Source organism: Coregonus lavaretus (assembly GCF_964263955.1).
Source record: "Coregonus lavaretus genome assembly, contig: HAP1_SCAFFOLD_47, whole genome shotgun sequence".
Classification (NCBI taxonomy): Eukaryota; Metazoa; Chordata; class Actinopteri; order Salmoniformes; family Salmonidae; genus Coregonus; species Coregonus lavaretus.
In genome coordinates this window covers 1,039,661-1,056,430 of record NW_028161510.1, presented here as the reverse complement: position 1 = coordinate 1,056,430, position 16,770 = coordinate 1,039,661, and the positions used below count along the sequence as shown (strand labels likewise).

Here is a 16,770-nt window from a genome sequence, read left to right as displayed (position 1 = left end):
ACACCTCATGTAGCTTAGCCCATAGGCCTACGTGTTTTGATAAAGGTTTGTATCACAACTTAAGTGGCCAAATAACTTTTTTTAAATAAAGCACATTAATCCGCTTTACAACCGGTGTAGAGTCTAACTGGCATACATTGGCGGCGAGTGAGTTTCAAGTTTGGGGAAGATAATTTTCACCATAATAATAAAGCATTATGTGCATATTCGCGTTTGCGGTCACTTTTGAGAAATTGGGGTTTTCCCGCTAATTGACTGCATTTTGGAACATTCATGCTTATAGCCTACTGCCATGTGATAATTGCTGCGCTTATAATGTGAAGAAATCTCCAAAAAGTTTAACATTTTAAGCTAAACGTTCTGCTATGTTGCATCAGACTCGTCGCTTACATTTTTTTTGGGGATGAGTTGCATAAATAACTAAATTAAGCATATGAGGACCAGTTTCTTTTTTAACCGCTCAACACAGAATAGCTGCATGTGCGCACATCCTTCGAAATGGTTTGGAGAAAATATCCTTTCTATTTTATTCAGCTTTGTTCAATTATATTCTTCATACTATACAATAATATGTAATAATGCCACGGAAATCTAAGCAAATCTTGTCTGCTAAATGAACTAGTGAAGCCCACAGCCATATGGCATAGCCAGATCAGGACCTAACGTAAGGACAACTCAGAGTATGCTATTCTGCTCTTCTGAAATAGACTACATTTCTTCAGACCTGTCTAAAGTAATTAATGAATTTACTGTGATGGTGCAGGCTATATTAAACGGATGTATTAAACTTTTTAAAATGTAGATGTTCCAAAGGTCTGCATCAGTGGCTTGTAGGCTATGCGTGGAAGCCAGGAGATGCTAAACGTGTTTATGTTAATTACGGCCAATTACCGTGAGTTATTTGCTTGACAATCACCAGCTGACAACATGAAAAATGACAAATCTGTCGATGTGCCTTTAAGCAAGGCACGTAACCCTAATTGTTCCTGTAAGTCTCTCTGGACAAGAGCGTTTTCTAAATGACTAAAATGTTTTAAAAAAGTAATGGCGGCCATTTTGTTGTTGTTTGAATCCCGGATTACCACTTTGAAACCACACATCAGTTCAACAATTGACAAAGTTTGTGCTCCTGTTTTTAAGATAGTACTCACTGGTGTTAATCAGATCTCCAGTCTCATCCTCGTCTTCCTCATCCGCGTTCACTCTGATAGCTTCTTCATCGCCTTTCACTGTGACATCTTCCTCTTCCTCCTCTTCTTTCACGACAATATTAAGCCACAGACCCTGTTTCTCAGTCCAGCAGACCTCTTCTTTAGCAGGGGGGGAGTTGTTTAGTGAGCTCATGGTCCTGGATGTTATTAAGCTAGCTAGATAGTTAGCATAAGCGACTAGCCTTGTGCTAATTTAACCAGTCAGCTCGCTGACTAACAACGTAAATACGAAGGGGGGGAAATTGGTAACTAGTAGATACGACAAAACACGTGTTTTAAAACACAGTCACTAATATACACCGAAAACGTATAAAGCGCTCCAATGTTAAGGTTAAATTGGCTCGCATACTACCTAGGTGGCTGATTATCTGTTGTTGTTGAAGAAGAGTCCCATCCACTATATTTTATGCCACGTCACACTCTGGCAGCATCGCCTGTAAAACGCATATCGCCATCTGCTGACTGGAGTTGAGTTGGACAGGTAACGCGGTTTAGGGAAATATTGATTACGTTTGTCCATTTTGGTCTTTCGCCCAATCGCATTTAATCTTTTAACATTAGATCTTCTTCAGAGCTGATCTGATTGATCAAAAGACCAATTAGTGAAAAAAATTATCAGAAATGGGCTGCCTGTGTAAACAGCCTTCTGCTCCTACATGGTGTAACAATACATAGTGTAGATGTATATAATGAACAGACTAGGTCTATACTGCTCCTACATGGTGTAACAATACATAATGTAGATGTATATAATGACCAGACTAGGTCTATACTGCTCCTACATGGTGTAACAATACATAATATAGATGTATATAATGAACAGACTAGCTCTATACTGCTCCTACATGGTGTAACAATACATCATGTAGATGTATATAATGAACAGACTAGGTCTATACTGCTCCTACATGGTGTAACAATACATCATATAGATGTATATAATGAACAGACTAGGTCTATACTGCTCCTACATGGTGTAACAATACGTCATGTAGATGTATATAATGACCAGACTAGGTCTATACTGCTCCTACATGGTGTAACAATACATCATGTAGATGTATATAATGAACAGACTAGGTCTATACTGCTCCTACATAGTGTAACAATACATAGTGTAGATGTATATAATGAACAGACTAGGTCTATACTGCTCCTACATGGTGTAACAATACATCATGTAGATGTATTTAATGAACAGACTAGCTCTATACTGCTCCTACATGTTGTAACAATACATCATGTAGATGTACAGTGAGGGAAACAAGTATTTGATCCCCTGCTGATTTTGTATGTTTGCCCACTGACAAAGAAATGATCAGTCTATAATTTTAATAGTAGGTTTATTTGAACAGTGAGAGACAGAATAAGAACAAAAAAATCCAGAAAAACGCATGTCAAAAATGTTATAAATTGATTTGCATTTTAATGAGGGAAATACAGTGGGGAGAACAAGTATTTGATACACTGCAGATTTAGCTGGTTTTCCTACTTACAAAGCATGTAGAGGTCTGTCATTTTTATCATAGGTACACTTCAACTGTGAGAGACGGAATCTAAAACAAAAATCCAGAAAATCACATTGTATGATTTTTAAGTAATTAATTTGCATTTTATTGCATGACATAAGTATTTGATACATCAGAAAAGCAGAACTTAATATTTGGTACAGAAACCTTTGTTTGCAATTACAGAGATCATACGTTTCCTGTAGGTCTTGACCAGGTTTGCACACACTGCAGCAGGGATTTTGGCCCACTCCTCCATACAGACCTTCTCCAGATCCTTCAGGTTTCGGGGCTGTCGCTGGGCAATACGGACTTTCAGCTCCCTCCAAAGAGACTGGCTAGGCCACTCCAGGACCTTGAGATGCTTCTTACGGAGCCACTCCTTAGTTGCCCTGGCTGTGTGTTTCGGGTCGTTGTCATGCTGGAAGACCCAGCCACGACCCATCTTCAATGCTCTTACTGAGGGAAGGAGGTTGTTGGCCAAGATCTCACGATACATGGCCCCATCCATCCTCCCCTCAATACGGTGCAGTCGTCCTGTCCCCTTTGCAGAAAAGCCTCCCCAAAGAATGATGTTTCCACCTCCATGCTTCACGGTTGGGATGGTGTTCTTGGGGTTGTACTCATCCTTCTTCTTCCTCCAAACATGGCGAGTGGAGTTTAGACCAAAAAGCTCTATTTTTGTCTCATCAGACCACATGACCTTCTCCCATTCCTCCTCTGGATCATCCAGATGGTCATTGGCAAACTTCAGACGGGCCTGGACATGCGCTGGCTTGAGCAGGGGGACCTTGCGTGCGCTGCAGGATTTTAATCCATGATGGCATAGTGTGTTACTAATGGTTTTCTTTGAGAATGTGGTCCCAGCTCTCTTCAGGTCATTGACCAGGTCCTGCCGTGTAGTTCTGGGCTGATCCCTCACCTTCCTCATGATCATTGATGCCCCACGAGGTGAGATCTTGCATGGAGCCCCAGACCGAGGGTGATTGACCGTCATCTTGGACTTCTTCCATTTTCTAATAATTGTTGCCTTCTCACCAAGCTGCTTGCCTATGTCTACAATTTTATCCCTGATGTCCTTACACAGCTCTCTGGTCCTGGCCATTGTGGAGAGGTTGGAGTCTGTTTGATTGAGTGTGTGGACAGGTGTCTTTTATACAGGTAACGAGTTCAAACAGGTGCAGTTAATACAGGTAATGAGTGGAGAACAGGAGGGCTTCTTAAAGAAAAACTAACAGGTCTGTGAGAGCCGGAATTCTTACTGGTTGGTAGGTGATCAAATACTTATGTCATGCAATAAAATGCAAATTAATTACTTAAAAATCATACAATGTGATTTTCTGGATTTTTGTTTTAGATTCCATCTCTCACAGTTGAAGTGTACCTATGATAAAAATTACAGACCTCTACATGCTTTGTAAGTAGGAAAACCTGCAAAATCGGCAGTGTATCAAATACTTGTTCTCCCCACTGTAAGTATTTGACCCCCTCTTAATCAGAAAGATTTCTGGCTCCCAGGTGTCTTTTATACAGTTAACGAGCTGAGATTAGGAGCACACTCTTAAAGGGAGTGCTCCTAAGCTCAGTTTGTTACCTGTATAAAAAAGACACCTGTCCACAGAAGCAATCAATCAATCAGATTCCAAACTCTCCACCATGGCCAAGGCCAAAGAGCTCTCCAAGGATGTCAGGGACAAGATTGTAGACCTACACAAGGCTGGAATGGGCTACAAGACTATCGCCAAGCAGCTTGGTGAGAAGGTGACAACAGTTGGTGCGATTATTCGCAAATGGAAGAAACACAAAATAACTGTCAATCTCCCTCGGCCTGGGGCTCCATGCAAGATCTCACCTCGTGGAGTTGCAATAATCATGAGAACGGTGAGGAATCAGCCCAGAACTACACGGAAGGATCTTGTCAATGATCTCAAGGCAGCTGGGACCATAGTCACCAAGAAAACAATTGGTAACACTACGCCATGAAGGACTGAAATCCTGCAGTGCCCGCAAGGTCCCCCTGCTCAAGAAAGCACATATACAGGCCCGTCTGAAGTTTGCCAATGAACATCTGAATGATTCAGAGGAGAACTGGGTGAAAGTGTTGTGGTCAGATGAGACGAAAATTGAGCTCTTTGGGATCAACTCAACTCGCCGTGTTTGGAGAAGGAGGAATGCTACCAATGACCCCAAGAACACCATCCCCACCGTCAAACATGGCGGTGGAAACATTATGCTTTGGGGGGTGTTTTTCTGCTAAGGGGACAGGACAACTTCACCGCATCAAAGGGACGATGGACGGGGCCATGTACTGTCAAATCTTGGGTGAGAACCTCCATCCCTCAGCCAGGGCATTGAAAATGGGTCGTGGATGGGTGTTCCAGCATGACAATGACCCAAAACACACGGCCAAGGCAACAAAGGGGTGGCTCAAGAAGAAGCACATTAAGGTCCTGGAGTGGCCTAGCCAGTTTCCAGATCTTAATCCCATAGAAAATCTGTGGAGGGAGCTGAATGTTCGAGTTGCCAAATGTCAGCCTCGAAACCTTAATGACTTGGAGAAGATCTGCAAAGAGGAGTCGGACAAAATCCCTCCTGAGATGTGTGCAAACCTGGTGGCCAACTACAAGAAACGTCTGACCTCTGTGATTGCCAACAAGGGTTTTGCCACCAAGTACTAAGTCATGTTTTGCAGAGGGGTCAAATACTTATTTCCCTCATTAAAATGCAAATCAATTTATAACATTTTTGACATGCGTTTTTCTGGATTTTTTTGTTGTTATTCTGTCTCTCACTGTTCAAATAAACCTACCATTAAAATTATAGACTGATCATGTCTTTGTCAGTGGGCAAACATACAAAATCAGCAGGGGATCAAATACTTTTTTCCCTCACTGTATATAATGAACAGACTAGGTCTATACTGCTCCTATATGGTGTAACAATACATCATGTAGATGTACAGTGGGGAGAACAAGTATTTGATACACTGCCGATTTTGCAAGTTTTCCTACTTACAAAGCATGTAGAGGTCTGTCATTTTTATCATAGGTACACTTCAACTGTGAGAGACGGAATCTAAAACAAAAATCCAGAAAATCACATTGTATGATTTTTAAGTAATTAATTTGCATTTTATTCACATCGACGGGACCACAGTTGAGAAGGTGAAAAGCTTCAAGTTCCTCGTCGTACACATCACTGACAATCTGAAATGGTCCACCCACACAGACAGTGGTGAAGAAGGTGCAACAGCACTTCTTTAACCTCAGGAGGCTGAAGAAATTTGGCTTGGCCCTTAAGATCCTCACAAACTTTTACAGATGCACAAATTGAGAGCATCCTGTCGGGCTGTACCACTGCCTGGTACAGCAACTGCACCGCCCGCAACCGCAGGGCTCTCCAGAGGATGGTGCGGTCTGCCCAACGCATCACCGGGGGCACACTGCCTGCCCTCCAGGACACCTACAGCACCCGATGTCACAGGATGGCCAAAAACATAATCAAGGACATCAACCACCCGAGCCTCGGCCTGTTCACCCCGTACCATCCTGAAGGGGAGGTCAGTACAGGTGCACCAAAGCTGGGACCATCAGACTGTTAAATAGCCATCACTAGCCGGCTACCACCCGGTTACTCAACCCTGCACCTTTGAGGCTGCTGCCCTATATACATAGACATGGATACATAGCCACTTTAATAATGGAACACTAGTCACTTTAATAATGTTTACATACTGCTTTACTCATCTCATATGTATATTCTGTATTCTATTCTACTGTATTTTAGTCAATGCCACTCCAACATTGCTCGTACTAATATTTATATATTTCTTAATTCCATTATTTTACTTTTAGATTTGTGTGTATTGTTGTGAATTGTTAGATACTACTGCACTGTTGGAGCTAGGAACATAAGCGTTTCTCTACACCCGCAATAACATCTGCTAAATATGTGTCCGTGACCAATACCATTTGATTTGAACACACTTAACAAGATACAGGGTAGAGAAAGTGTTGCTGATGCTGAGAATGTATGTTAATATTTTTTTGTTGTTGGTTTTTATGGAAAGTTTTCTTAATGTTCTGAGAACATTACTTTCAATAGAACCATGAGAAAACCTGGTGGAAACTTTATGCTGAAGTATTGAAATTGCCACAGGACAACGTTTCTTCTTAACGTTCTATGAACTATTAGAGAACGTTCCCAACGTCAAACCAGTTGGAGAACGTTCCTAGAACATGAACAAAAATGTAGTTAAATATAATCATGTTTGAACTTTTAGGAAACTTTATGTTAAAGTAATGAAATAACAAAGAACATTTTATTTAATCAAGTTCCTTAAATATGCAGAGAATGTTCCAAAGCCAAGCAACTATCCTGTTATAAACAATATGACTTCATGTGGCTTGAAGAAAAAAGACACATTCTCAGAAACATAAGTCAGAACACAGCCTCTCTCCCTCATCTGATTTCAGGTCCTCTGACCGGGAAAATGTATTTCCACAATGAGAGCAGTGGTATGTCTTCTCCTCCTCCTCCTTCCCCTCCTGTGTATTTGTATGTTTATTTCTATTTATTCTCTCATGCGTTTTCAGGTACCTCAACTGAGCAAATCTCTTTTCACACAGGGAGCATTGGTAGGGCTTGTCTCCAGTGTGTATTCACTCATGTGATTTCAGGCTCCCTAACTGGTTAAAAGTCATTTCACAGTGGGCGCAGTGGTAAGGCTTCTCTCCAGAGTGTATTCTCTTGTGTATTTCCAAGTACCCTAAAGTAGTAAATCTCTTTCCACACTGAGAGCATTGGCAGGACTTCCTCCCTGATGTGTGTATTTATTCATGCCTATTCAGGTCCCTTAACCGTGTAAAACGCTTTCCGCACTGCACACATTGGTAGGGCTTTTCTCCTGTGTGTGTAGTCTCATGCTGTTTCAGCTTTCCTAACATTGTAAAACTCTTTCCACACTGGGAGCAGTGGTAGGGCTTCTCCCCTGTGTGAGTTCTCTTATGGTCTCTAAGGTGCCCTACCCACCAAAAACTCTTTCCACAGTGGCAGTAGTGGTGTTGTCTTGCTGGTTTGGGTGTCTTTGGGTCTGGTTCCTCTGAAGGACTCTTCCTGCTGTCAGAGTTAGAGTCTGGTTTCTCTCCTGCCAAAGACAGAGTATTTAGTTACATGCTGAACAGAGACCTGAATGAATCCTCCACATGATAAAACTGTCTTCCTATGAGGTTTAATCCAGACTAGATCCCCCAATAACCTGAGGCAAGATGTTTCTTTTTCTACTTGGTGGCCGCAATAATAATTATAATATATTTATAATATAATTATAATATATTTATAATATTAACGTAGAACCTCAAATCTAATCTTGCTTTCATAGAATGTCAGGTTTTTGGCTGACTGCTGTTCTAGTCTATGACCACTACTGCTGTTTTGGTACGTAGAAATGAAACTCCTAGTGTGAATAAAAACTATTATATTCATCACAGCTGAAGAGGATATAAGGTAACATATCAAGGAGCTGTGTCTCTGTTCCACTCCATCCACAGCTACTGATGGAGAAGACTCTGTCCAGGACTCTATATTTAATGTTCCACTCCATCCACAGCGACTGATGGAGAAGACTCTGTCCAGGACTCTATATTTAATGTTCCACTCCATCCACAGCGACTGATGGAGAAGACTCTGTCCAGGACTCTATATTTAATGTTCCACTCCATCCACAGCTACTGATGGAGAAGACTCTGTCCATGACTCTATATTTAATGTTCCACTCCATCCACAGCTACTGATGGAGAAGACTCTGTCCAGGACTCTATATTTAATGTTCCACTCCATCCACAGCGACTGATGGAGAAGACTCTGTCCAGGACTCTATATTTAATGTTTTCATTGGTAGAAATGGTGCTCCCAAATATAAAGTTAGCAGGCTGAGAGTGCAGATTGGCTAATGACAAACAAGCTGCATCAATCATAAACTAAAAGTACAGCTATCATCATGCTTGCAAACAAATTATTGTGTTCCAAAAACATATAAAATATATTATATTTTATAAATAATGTTTTGTTGTTGCATTTCACTGCTGGAAATGCTGTTATCAAGGTAATTTCCCCAGTACATTACATCAGAGTTTTCGAGTTGGATGGGCATTCAAGTGGATTTTTCCCAGTTGTATTGTAGTGAATTGACATTATGATGGTGTTAAATGTTTTTTAAGTGGAACTGAAATAATGTTGATTTTAGTATCAAGAGGGAATGTTTTAGTGTAACGCCACATAAAACAGACAGGAAGTGTGTTGTAGACAGGGGAGACTGGTGATTGGCCAGAAGAGGGAGCATCTTTTTGCATTGTTTATAAATAGGGGCTAGACTACAGAAAGGGCAGAGCGGCCATTCTGAGGCGTCGCTCTCCGGGTGTCATGTCACCTGTCACTTATGCTGAAAGCTTGTGATCTGAATAAACTTATGATCAAGGATTCAGTATGAGCAGACTCCTTTGTTTATCGGCAATAATTGCCACCACTCATCCGATACGACAGTATGCTGAAATGTACACATTTCCGAGACATTATGAACGCAGCGTTAAGCACTGGGGAGCAGCAGTACACCGTTAAGCACTGGGGAGCAGCAGTACACCGTTAAGCACTGGGGAGCAGCAGTACACCGTTAAGCACTGGGGAGCAGCAGTACACTGTTAAGCACTGGGGAGCAGCAGTACACCGTGTGCAGTAATTAAAATAAGAATCTTAGCTACAGTACCTTTATCATACAAATCATCAAGTTTTATTTGCATTTGAAAGTATAATATACATTTGATTCATTAACGTTTTGTTTGGGACACTCACTTTAATTTTTTTGGGGGGGTTAGATCAGCTTTAATATTGCAGGTAGATTGTAGCTTCCATCAATGTAATTGTCTGCATAATTTCCAATCCCCCATATATTTTTTGTATATATACACACACACACACATAAAAAAAAAAAGATGTATATATATTTTCCTTTATTATTTTCCCCTAACCCTACCACCCCTCCCCTAATTGGAGTAAACTAATGGACAACAACACTTAGGCTTCTACTTCCAGCTTATACATACTATATACATTTGTATTTGCCATATATTTTTAACTGTGCTGTTTCACAAAAGTTCTGAACCTATATACATTTTACGGACACAGTATATTTGACAGTAGTTTTTTGTTTGTTATTTTTAGTCCCACCCACTTGTTATTTTTAGTTCCACTCAACCCCTCCCATCTATCTCTTAACACCATCAACAAAAAATTCAACTGTGCTGTGATGTTTCACAAAAGTTGTGAACCTTTCTATTCTCATAGTTTCTACAGATTGTAAATTAAAGATTCACATTTTTGCTAAAAGTATTCTTATATTATTGATCGATTGACTACGACTTTTCAAATCAACCAGAAGTGCTATTTGCAGCGTAAATGTAGCAATTCTTCAGCCCCTCACTCTTTGAAGCTTTAACAATTCCTTCAGTACAAACAACATATTCAAGTGTAACATTTCAGTAGAACGCCTCTTAAAAACCACACGTGGGTTCAACAACTGCAGAGTTTGGGCCAGTTTTTAAGAGAATCGTCACTGGTGTTGATCAGATCTCCTCTGCTCTCCTCCTCCTTCACTCCAAAAACGGCATCATCTTTCTCTCCATCTTCTTCTTTCACGGTAACATCCACCTCTTTCACTCTGAAAGCTTCTTCCTCTTCTTCTTTCACTGTTAACAGCTTCACTCCCCACTTCTTGTTTAACTGTAACAGCCTCCTCTTCCTTCTCCTCCTTCACGAAAGCTTCTTTCTCCGTCCAGCAGACCTCCTCTTCTTCAGCACCCCTACACCCCCAGTAGCTTAGTGAGCTCATGGTCGAGGACGTTAGCTAGCTAGTTAGCATTAGCGACTAGCCTAGTGCTAGGCTAATTTAACCAGCCAGCTCGCTGACTTACAACGTAAATATTAAATGGAGTAACTAGTAAAGACACCGACAGTGTGTTTAAAACACTGATGTTAATAAAAACAAAATGGTCAACAGAGCTTCAATGTTTCGGTTTATGTTAGCAAGCAACTACCGAGGTGGTTGAATCAGCCGTTTTGTTGTTGAAGACCGCTAGATTATACGTCACGCAAGAAGCGCCACCTGAAAGACGCATATCGCCACCTGCTGACTGGAGTGGATAACACAGTGTAGGAAAACATTCACTACATTGTGGTTATTCTGGCAAACAATATCATAATAACAAGTCATTTCAAAATCACCAGATAGGTGTTCTATTACTTATTACAGGCAAACTCCAAGTGGGCTGTCATGTGCCTTTTATTGAGGAGTGGCTTCTGTCTGGCCACTCTACCATAAAGGCCTGATTGATGGAGTGCTGCAGAGATGGATGTTCTTCTGGAAGGTTCGCCCATCTCCACAGAGGAACTCTGTCAGAGTGACCATCGGGTTCTTGGTCACCTCCCTGACCAAGGCCCTTTTCCCCCGATTGCTCAGTTTCGCCGGGTGGCCAGCTCTAGGAAGAGTCTTGGTGGTTCCAAACTTCTTCCATTTAAGAATGATGGAGGCCACTGTGTTCTTGGGGACCTTCAATGCTGCATTATTTTTTTTGGTACCCTTCCAAATCATGTCCAATCAGTGCCTCGACACAATCCTGTCTCAGACGTCTACAGAGGACTCCTTCGGCCTCATGGCTTGGTTTTTGCTCTGACATGCACTGTCAACTGTGGGAGCTTATATAGACAGGTGTGTGCCTTTCCAAATCATGTCCAATCAATTGAATTTACCAATCAAGTTGTAGAAACAGGATGTATCTGAGCTCAATTTCAAGTCTCATAGCAAAGGGTCTGAATACTTATGTAAATAAGGTATGTCTGTTTTTTAATTTTTAATACATTTGCTAAACTTTCTAAAAACATGCTTTCGCTTTGTCATTATGGGGTATTGTGTGTATATTGACGAGGAATGTATTTGATTTGATCCATTTTAGAATAAAACCCTACCCCTAAACTAAACCGGGCTCATTTCCTGTACCCAACCCTACCCTAAACAGGGTTCATATCCTGTACCCAACCCTCTCCTAAACAGGATTCATATCCTGTACCCAACCCTACCCTAAACCGGGTTCATATCCTATAACCAATTCTACAATGTCCCCCACCCTTGTCCCTTGTCCCTTGTCCCTTGCCCAACCCCAAACCTCATCTGGAAACTGAGAAGAGGAATGAAGCCCTGAGCTCGCCCTACAACTCCCAAAGTTCTTTGTCTCTCTCAGGAAAACGAATTATTAAAAATACATTTTGGAGTTATATTAAAAAAGAAACACAAAGACTGCATGGGGGCTTTAAAGCCACATCCTCCAAGATACACATATTTAGCAGATGTTATTGCGGGTGTAGTGAAATGGAGTAGTATCTAACAATTCACAACAATACACACAAATCGAAAAGTAAAATAATATAATAAAAATATATATAAATATTAGGACGAGCAATGTCGGCGTGGCATTGACTAAAATACAGTAAAACAGAATATAGTATATACAGTGCATTCGAAAAGTTCTGACCCCTTGACTTTTTCCACATTTTGTTACTTTACAACCTTATTCTAAAATGGATCAAATAAATTCCTCATAGATCTACACACAATACCCCATAATGACAAAGCGAAAGCATGTTTTTAGAAAGTTTAGCAAATGTATAAAAAAACTACATACAAATGTATTTCTGAGTAGGCTTTCTCCAATTTCAAATCAAATTTTATTTGCCACATGCGCCGACTACAACAGGTGTAGACCTTACAGTGAAACGCTTACTTACAAGCCCTTAACCAACAATGCAGTTTTAAGAAAGAATACCTAAAAATATATATATAAAAAAAATTAAAGTAACAAATAATTAAAGAGCAGCAGTAAAATAACAATAGCGAGGCTATATACAGGGGGTGAATGTGTGGGTGCACTGTGTGTTAACTCATGAATTGTAAGTATGTGAGATATCGCTCTCCACACTGGGAGCATGGGTAAGGCTTCTCCCCTGTGTGTGTTACCTCATGGTCTTTCAGGTGCCTAAACTGGGTAAATATCTTTCTACACTGGGAGCATTCATAACATTTCTCTCATGTGTGGATTCTTTCATGTGATTTCAGTTGCTTTAACCAGGTAAATTTCACTCCACACTTGGAGCAGTGGAAAGGCTTTTCCCCTGTGTGTCTTTGCTCATGACCCTTCAGGAAGCCTGATGAGGTAAAATTCTTTCCACACTGGGAGCAGTGATGGTGCTTTTCTCCTTTGTGTGTGCTCTCATGTGATTTCAGGTTACCTAACCGGTTAAAACTCTTTCCACACTGGGAACATTGGAAAGGCTTTTCACCTGTGTGTATTCTCTCATGTATTTTCAGGCTCCCTAACTGGGTAAAACTCTTTCCACACAGGGAACATTGGTAGGGCTTCTCTCCGGTGTGTGTTCTCTCATGCTCTTTCAGTTGCCTTAACCAGCTGAAACTCTTTTCACAATGTAAGCAGTGGTAAGGCTTTTCCCCTGTGTGTACTCTTTCATGTTCCTTCAGGTTACTTAACCGCTTAAAAGTATTACCACATTGAGGGCATTTGTGAGGCTTATCTCCTGTGTGTATTCTCTCATGTGATATCAGGCAACTTAACTGTGAACATCTCTTTCCACACTGGGAGCATTGGTAAGGCTTCTCTCCTGTGTGTATTCTATTATGTATTTTCAGGCTCCCTAACTGGGTAAAACTCTTTCCACACTGGGAACATTGGTAGGGCTTCTCTCCAGTGTGTATTCTTTCGTGCACCTTCAGTGTCCGTAATTGGGTAAACCTCTTTCCACAATGGGAACAGTTGTGTCGTCTTGCTGGTTCAGACGTCTCTGGCTCTGGTTCCTCTGAGTCTGGTCTCTCTCCTGCCAAAGACAGAGTGTTTAATTTAACAGAGAGATCAGGGTCATATTCATTAGAAACTAAACGAAAGCATTGCAAAACATTTTGCTACAGTGTTCAATAATGAATATGACACTGAATGAAACCTGCACATGATAAAACTGTCTTCCTGTGAGGTTTAATCCGAATCAGATCCCTCAATAACCTGAGGCCAAGTTTATCACTAGGACAAAGACAAGCTGTACAACAGCTGGAAACCAAGTCTAGTCTAGAACAGCCTGAAAAGTAGGTCTAATATAATAGGATACATTTTCATGTTAAGTTTTGTTGGTGACAGTCAAAAACCAGTCAGTGCACTGCATACAGTAAGTATCGGGTCAGCTGTGGACTGATTTCTGAGAAGGTCTACAACTTCATCATCAGAAAGCTGTCAAACTACTGTAAATAAAGCACAAGCTGCCACACGCTGTTTATAAGTGAACAAATTGACTTGCTAGCTAGCTAAATTCACATGTTATTTGTCAATGTAGCTAGAAAGTAGGTAGACACATTGAGCAGCCAAGCAACAATCAGCTTATCAAGTCACTGGCTTCGGTGCCATTTATGTTTTATTTACAACTTTCTTACTAGATCTATTAACAGAGTGAGAGTCTGTCTGGCAGTGTTTCATTGCGAAAAATGTTTTAAAACAGGCAGCGGGACACAAAATGATCACGAATGGGTTTCGAATTTTGGAATATTGACAAGTGGCAGTTGGGATACAAGTAGGCTCTGTCTCAATTCCCATTTAGCCCAAAACAGCCGCAGACTCGAGGCAATAAATAAAATTGGCGCCAGCCAAATTGAACGTCAAAAGAAAATAAAAACACATTGCAAAATAATGATTTTTATTCATTAATGGAAATACAAGTCAACGTTAATACATTCGACCTGCCATGCTTATCGGTCTATAGGTTCATTTGCATCATTTAGTGGAATGAAATTGCAGCGTGTGTATTTTTGTTGGTCATAATGCATCTTATTTATCACATGCGCACAGCATCCAGAGCCTATGAGTGGAATATCACGTGTCAGACAGCGCCAGCGCTGCTGCTGAGAGCCTGCTTCAGCTCTTTAAACAGCCTGTTGCTGCTGGAGTGGACCGTCTGCTTTTATAAGCCCAGTCACTGCGCAACAATTCGAAATGCAATCACGTGTTCAAAACAATTTAAAAAAGAGCCACAATTTGTATTTCTCAACTGGTAATTGAAGCCCAGGCTATCAGCGCGTCACCCACTTGCAATGTGAGCAGTATGCATTTTGAAAACATATAGGCTCCTTAATTGTTTGAAACCTGAACGTTTTACTTCATATTATGAGGCATGTCTTACCTTCAAAGTAGCTTAGCCAAAATCCGACCATAGAAACGTGGAGTCAATTAGACCCGTTTTATTGGTTTTCTCATTGGTCTCATGCTCTACTTTCTTTCGTTGTTCAGAAGCCGAAAGCACAATCCTAGTCATATTAGCAACCCATATCCTCCTGAGACCCCGCCCATTGATTTATGTCCACTGTTGTGGACATTTGAGTTTCATCCCTCTTCTTGGAATATTTTGTGCAAGTCTCTTAATTCCTGATGTACTGTACAGAGGACATCCTGGGCTTTTCAGTGATATGTCATTTGATTGACTGGGAGGCCGGGAACCGCCTCTATCTTTCCTTTCAAAATGGACGGCATAGGAACAAGCACATTTTATGGAAAGATGAGAGGTAAGTCAAATATTGTTTGTCTATGGTTTTGTTACTATGATAATCATATATTTTCTTGTTCATGAAGGTGTTAGGAATCATATATTTAGTTCTGATAGCAACTAAATTATGTATCTTTTGAAAGATTTGCCATTTTATGAATGTCAATTATAGTGGACATCAGGACTATCTTCATGTAAATAATGACTCCACATTGTCGTAGGAAACAGAACTGAAGCAGAAAGAACTCTTTACCGAATAGTCGAGGGAGATTCAGATTTGGAGTTGTCAGATGATGAGAGAGATGAGGATAAGTTTCAACCAGTGATACAAAACGGTGATGAAGAAGAGGAAGACAATGCAGAAGGCTCAGTTGAAGGGACAGATGCAGACACAGATACAGACAGGGATGAACAGGAAACTCGTCGCCCTCTGTGGGCCAGGAGTAACATGTATGTTTGATGCAGTTCCACAATTTTAAATTCAGCTGCATTGAGTATTTAAACTGTTATTACTTATCATTTATTATTCTTTTTTCCTTCATATCAGATTTGCACCTGTGTTACCTGGGCTTCCTGTGTGTCAAGATGACCCTACAACACGTGCAGACTGGAGTCCAATTGAATACTTTTCACAGTACATTGACAACAAGGTCTTTGAAGATTTGGCAACATACACAAATCAAAGAGAGCTGCAAATCAAAGGAGTGTGCATGAACACCACGCCACAAGAAATAAAAATCTTCTTGGGCATTTCAGTCCACATGGCCTGCCTTGGCTATCCCAGAATTAAAATGTTTTGGGCCAACAAAACTAAAGTGCCAGTCATAAGTAGCAAAATGACTAGGGATAGATTCTTCAGGATAAGAAATTCCCTCAAGATTGTCAATGACCTGGCTGTAACAGAGGAAACAAAGAAGGCAGATATTCTTTGGAAAGTCAGGCCAATACTCGATCGTGTGCGCCAAGGCTGTCTCAGCCTTGCAAAGCCAGAAAGGGTCTGCATTGATGAGCAAATCATCCCATTCACAGGCCGTTGTCCAGTCAGGCAATATGTTCCCAGCAAGCCAAACCCTACTTGCCTAAAGGTCTTTGTCCTTGCATCCCCAAATGGTCTGATGCTTGATTTTGAAGTCTACCAAGGGAAGAATACCTTTACAGTCCAAAGGTTAGGAGTTGGAGCTGCAGCAGTTCTACGCATGGTTGAATCTGTTCCAACAGGAAGCCACATATTCTTTGACAGGTAATTCACAACCATAGATCTATTGGATGCATTGCTGGCAAAGGGCCTTCCTGCAACTGGAACTATAATGAAGAACTGTGTCCCAAAGCTGTGCCAGCTGCCAGTAGACAAACAGTTGAAAAAAGAGGGGAGAGGAACATCAGTGTCAGTGGCCAGAAAGAGTCCTGAGCTG

General features: G+C 41.0%; 1 long non-coding RNA gene across 1 annotated transcript; it reads left to right on the top strand.

Moving 5' to 3' along the window:
• The first annotated feature begins 15,339 nt into the window (after window positions 1-15,339).
• On the top strand, window positions 15,340-16,244 carry LOC311120471. Its single transcript, XR_014612166.1, has 2 exons — window positions 15,340-15,377; window positions 15,906-16,244. It is a non-coding gene; the product is annotated as an uncharacterized lncRNA (long non-coding RNA).
• The last annotated feature ends 526 nt before the right edge of the window (window positions 16,245-16,770 follow it).